Source organism: Pseudopodoces humilis, chromosome 7, assembly GCF_049639895.1.
Source record: "Pseudopodoces humilis isolate 2021_Gansu_Grassland_sample_001 chromosome 7, ASM4963989v1, whole genome shotgun sequence".
Classification (NCBI taxonomy): Eukaryota; Metazoa; Chordata; class Aves; order Passeriformes; family Paridae; genus Pseudopodoces; species Pseudopodoces humilis.
In genome coordinates this window covers 39191109-39197239 of record NC_142206.1, presented here as the reverse complement: position 1 = coordinate 39197239, position 6131 = coordinate 39191109, and the positions used below count along the sequence as shown (strand labels likewise).

Genomic DNA, 6131 nt, shown 5'->3' with positions numbered 1-6131 from the left:
CCAGGAACAGTAACCTCCATGCTTCAGTCCTTAAGCAACTTTTCTTAGGGCTGTTTTATTAATTTCAGTCACAGCTGTAATCAAAATGTGTCCTCAAAAGAAATGTAAACTTGTCTGCCAACAGCAGAGGAAGCTGTACTGCAAGACCCCACTTCTGCCTGGCATGCAGTCCCTGAATCTGCTGGCAGGTAATCCTACTTAAGGCTGCAGTGTCAAATGACTTTCATTGCATTAGTGTGTTCTGCTTACCCCTCCTCAAAATAAAACAAAATAAAACAAACCCCAAATGTCTAAAAAAATAAAAATACCCAAGAAAGACACCAAACAAAACTAAAAACCCTTTTAATTCAGGTGGTGTGCTATGGATGCTAACTGTGAAACAGGGAGCACAGTGCCTGTGAAAATTGCAGACCACATAGCTTTCTCAGTCTTGCCTGGGAAAGTAGCCTGGAAAATTATAAGGAGGAATTAAAACAATCCTCAGAGACAGAGAACAGCCTTGCAGGTGCTGCTTGTCTGTTCCTTGTTTTCTTGCAAGAGAAAGTCGAGGGGTGGTGAACCCCACTGACCAATGATGGTGATGTGTTAGTTTACTAATCAGTAAGAGTTTTCTTTTCTGTACTTTTCACATATCGGTCTATAAAAAGACCTGAGGTAATAAACCGAGAAAAAAATTCTCCAGTTCGACTCCATGAGAGAGTCTGTGTCGTTCCTCTCGCCGTTCCCAACAGAGCGACATCTGGTGACCCCAACGTGATGTGCATCTGGTGACCCCCCCCAGGGTCAGTGCAGCTGGCGGTCGACGAACCAGCCGCTTCCCCCACAGAGGGGTAAGTGAGAATCTCCCGGGCTTTCCTGGAGGGAGCTGGTTTTTAGACCAACAGGATAGTAGAGCCCTGCCAGTGAGCGGGCTTGAACGGCTTATCTTGGCGAAGATAGAGCTTAAAGTCCCGGGTTAAGCCACTGCGTCTGCGTAATTTGCATTCATGGGCCGTCAAGATAGACTGTTCTCACAATGGGGAACTGCAATTCAACTGATGATCAGCTTGTCTTCTCTGCGTGGCAGGATGCCTTGCCGCGCATGGGACTCAATATTTCTGAAGATGCTATGCGTGCTTTGTTCCAGTGGGTAAAAGCGCAAGGTTTTACTGTGACTGTCGATAATGCCTTTGACCTCGAAATTTGGTTGTCAGTGGGAGACTGCCTATAGTCTGAGTTAGCTGCAGGAGATACCAGCGTGTGCAGCCTGGCAGCCACCTGGGGCATGCTCTTTAAAGTGCTGGAGTGGTGCCAGTCTGGAGACAGTGGTACCAAGATAGAGGATTCGGATGCCGGGGGTGCCTGTTTTGTACCAGGAAGGTGTACCCACCGCTGCCCGCTGAGAAGAGGAAGCCCATCCGGGTGCTCTCACTCTTCGATGGCATCGCCACAAGCTTGCTAGTGCTGAAGGACCTGGGCATCCAGGTGGACAGGGACATCGCCTCCAAGGTGTGTGAGGACTCCATCACCGTGGGCATGGTGAAGCACCAAGGCAAGATTGTGTACGTCGGGGACTTCCGCAACGTCACCCAGAAACACATACAAGAGTGGGGCCCCTTTAATCTGGTGACTGGGGGGAGCCCCTGCAACGACCTGTCCATTGTCAACCTGGCCAGGAAGGGTCTCTACGAGGGCACTGAACGCCTCTTCTTTGAGTTCTACCGCCTGCTCCATGAAGCCTGGCCCAAGGAGGGTAACGACCAGCCCTTCTTCTGGCTCTTTGAGAACGTGGTGACCATGGGAGTGAACGACAAGAGGGACATCTCGCGCTTCCTGGAGTCCAATCCCATCATCATTGATGCCAAAGAAGTGTCTGCAGCGCACCAGGCACGGTACTTCTGGGGGAACCTGCCCGGCATGAACAGGCCACTCGCATCCACCGTCAGTGATAAGCTGGAGCTGCAGTAGTGCCTGAAGCACGGCAGGATAGCAAAGTTCAGCAAAGTGTGAACCATCACCACTAGCTCCAACTCCATCAAGCAGGGCAAGGACCAGCACTTCCCCGTGTTCATGAACGAGAAGGAGGACATCCTGCGGTGCATGGAGATGGAGAGGGTCTTTGGCTTCCCCGTGCACTACACGGACGTGTCCAACATGAGCCGCCTGGCCCGGCAGAAACTGCTCGGCAGGTCCTGGAGCGTGCCGGTGATCTGCCACCTCTTCGCGCTCCTGAAGGAATACTTTGCCTGCGTTTAGAGATGGGCAGGAACTGGTCACACGGAGAGAGTCGGTAACAAACCCATCCACGCCAAGAGAAGTGAACACACGGAATGAGAGAAGAGTCAGCACCCAGAAGAGAGATGGGATTTCGCAGCCCAATGGGAACCCAGCACACGTCTCCCTCAGCGAAAGGGGTCGGTGTCCTCTCCGGAATTTCCCAGGATCAGCTTCAGCTATTTAAAAACAAACAAAAACCACAAGAAGCAAACAAACAATGAAGACGATGAGACAGCACAGACACCCCCGCTGTGGCCCACCAGTGCGGCGGGGGGAGATCAACTTTCGGCCCCCTCGCGTCCATCCATGGAACCCGCGCATGCGCGAACCTTGCCGGGACACCCATCGCGGCAGCCCTCATCAGGGGCGTTCCCTCCGGCCTCTGCACCGCCTCTGCACAGCCCCCTGATGGCAGCGGCACCGCCAACCAATTATAAGGAGGAATTAAAACAATCCTCAGAGATAGAAAACAGCCTTGCAGGTGCTGTTGGTCTGTTCCTTGTTTTCTTGCAAGAGAAGGTCAAGGGGTGGTGAACCCCACTGACCATTGATGGTGATGTGCTAGTTTACTAACCAATAAAAGTTTTCTTTTCTGTACTTTCCACGTATCGGTCTATAAAAAAGACCTGAGGTAATAAACTGAGAAAAAAAATCTCCAGTTTGACTCCATGAGAGAGTCTGTGTCATTCTTCTCACTGTTCCAAATAGAGCGACAGTGTGCTTGTGAAGGGGATACTGACTGCTGATGGACAGAATAGACACATTCACCTCACCTCTGTTCCTGCTCTATAGTCTGAAATCCTATTCAACTTCTCACTATTTCACCTCAATCTCTTAAATCAAATAAGGGAACATAAAAATTACTTATCTCACTATTAATGCTCTGAATTGGATTATGATCCTTGCCTATGTAGAGGTGATGGATTATTGTGGTCTTGATTAAATGACTGTTTTAGAAAGTCAGAAGTATGATATACTACCCTTCCTCTGATGGACTACACTGAAAGTGCAAGACGTGACCACATGTTTATGGCAGGCTGTCCTGAAGGCTCTGAGCTTTGTTTAAAAGCAAATTGGTTATTAAAAATCAGAAAAAAAAAATCACCCTGGAGACATACCAACACATTTTTTTACACAATGTTCTTCTCATACAAAAGTGCATGGGTGGAGCTAAGAAAATCCTCTGCAAGAATGTGGCTTTCAGGAAATTTCCAAGAAATCATATCCCCTTGATCTCCTTTTCTTTGACTTTTCCCAATCTTTGAAATTCCCTTGTATTTAAAAGAAAGACATAAGCACAGTCTACACAGAAACCCAGAAAGCAGCTTGTGGTCTACAATTTCAGGTGCTTTAATCTGTCTTTATGTGTCTTTCCCAAATTCACCGGACTCAGAGGACAGCTTTAAAAAAACCACTCTAGTTACAATTTACTTCAGAACATCAATTAATTTTTTGATTCATGTGTGAAGAAGAGTTTATTACCCATCTTCATTCTTAGCAGATTTCCTTAATTTGCTGAGGCAAACCAACCAACTGCAAAATCTAATTATTTAAGGAAAATGATAGGATAATAAGGTAGTTTGCATTAGTATAATAATCATTGTAATGTGCAGAATATTGCATATTTTGTGTTTTATTGCAGGTAATACAGAAATATGCTAGTGGAATTTTTAGGGGCAGAAATATGCTGGCCAAATATTTCTCTTTCTAAAGTAAATTTCCCTTTTAAATAATTTTAAACCTCATTGAAAGGTTCTAACACCTGATTGCATCAAAAGGCATCGATTTACCGGATAAAATTTGGGTGACTCTTTCCTGTGATTCATTCTAAACACAATGAAAATCAATAAAAGTCAGCAAAAGGGGTTCTGAATTAATTTTCTGTGCTTTACCTGTAAATGCCAACAGACAGAGTCTGGTCTGGACTAGCCCTCCAAAGGATCAGTGAGCCATCTCAATCACAATGAAGTGAAAGGCTAATTTTTGTGAGTGGAATATTCAGATTTATAGTACAAAAGGATTTTCTTAACCTGTCTACCTGGCAGATGACATTAACCAAGGAGTGGGCATGGACAACATTATAGCATGTGTTCATCATGGAGATGCATCACTTTTCTCAAGGGGGCTGTCTTACTTCAAAAAACAGTTTTTAAAGCTTTCACAGAAAAATAATTATAATATTAAACATACAAGAGCATTTAAAACATAATTCTTACTTAGGTAGACCCTGTAAGGTTGAACACATGTAAAATAATTCTGGATGAGAGGTATGAATTCAATTCTTGCAGATACTTTTTTTAATTGACTGATGTGTCACTTTCAGTTTTTCTATCTTGAAAATGAAGTACACAAAAAGTACACAAAAAGGTGCATAAAAAAGAGCAAGAATTCCCAACTATATATAATATAATATAATATAATATAATGTAATATAATATAATATAATATAATATAATATAATATAATATAATATAATATAATATAATATAATATAATATAATATAATACAATAGAATAATATAGAATAATATATAAATCTTGAGGTATATAAATAATATACTTCAAGACAAAATTCCTATTTCGGCATTTTTTTGTCCTAGAGATGTCTCTTCACAGCCTGAAAAAGTGCTTCAGCATATATGCATATATGTTCATACTGATCCAGGCAGGAATTTTTAATTCAGAGGAACTTTCAGTTAGGTTTGGAAGCCACATGTAAGTTACTTTGTCCCTCTCCTGAAATCTTACTACAGAGTTATGGCTAAAGGATCAGTTTTCAGCAACAGATGCCCTTGTTGGTGGAATTCTTCAGACCAAACCATTCACTTCCTGAACCTCTCCATTTGTACTACTGAACAGAAAACTTGTCTATGCACATTGTATCCTTCTATTTTCACTTCACTGATTCCCCTCTTTGTGTAGCTATGTCAATGTTGATGTCTTCATCATTTTACTATTTATCACTGGCCACTTTCATTGTTATGAACACAAAACCAGAACAAATGTTGGAAATTATTTCACAGCATGGGGGGGAGGAAGACGAGACAGAGCCTTCTTACCTTGACAGAAGCCAGAAACCAAAGACAACAAAAGAACCCTGGCTTTACATCTTAAGGTGGTGTTCACAAGTTGATCTCACTTCTGAATGGTTAAAACCGCTGCCAATTCTCAGAAATGACCAATAATTGGTCAGGAGAAAAGACTCCCATCAGCCTCCAGCAGCTTCAACTTCCTCCCAGCTCCCGAAGCTATCTTAAAGGTAAAGTCACCCCATGACAAGCATGTATTAAATCTTCAAGAAGTGTTATTGAATAACTCCGCTTTTGTCAATCATGGATTTAATGAGAAGTATTCACTAATGTTTCTCATACCTCTACAAACATATTTTAAACTAGGAAACCTTCTCTCCACAGCTCAGTGCTGAATTTCATTCCATTTTTCTGCTTATAAGATAATCAGTAACTTTATCATCATTGTCAGACAGTCCTCACATACTTCACTAGGACTTAGTCACAGGATTAAAGCTCTCCTGAGAGGGTTAGAATTACTTGCGTGAAAATACTTTGCACTTTCATGCTCACAGCTGAATTTCCTGATCCCACAGATTAAAAGATTTGTGTGTCAGTATCTAATCCTAATGTCCTGACCTACACAGTCTCCTACCTCTGGAAAGTTTTCAAAACCAGAAAATTATTTGACATAATTAGATTTTTTTTTAATTGGATGTGATCTGATCCTCTTTTTCATTATTCCTTATTGCAAATACTTTACATATACAGATATATAATTGCATACATACATATACATCTAGTTGATTTATATATTTATTTTACACATATGTATATTTGCATCCATATATATTTTTAATTTAGATT

General features: G+C 42.4%; 1 pseudogene; it reads left to right on the top strand.

Annotated features, from left to right (window-relative positions):
- The first annotated feature begins 691 nt into the window (after nucleotides 1-691).
- On the top strand, nucleotides 692-2235 carry LOC102100898 (DNA (cytosine-5)-methyltransferase 3A pseudogene; annotated as a pseudogene).
- The last annotated feature ends 3896 nt before the right edge of the window (nucleotides 2236-6131 follow it).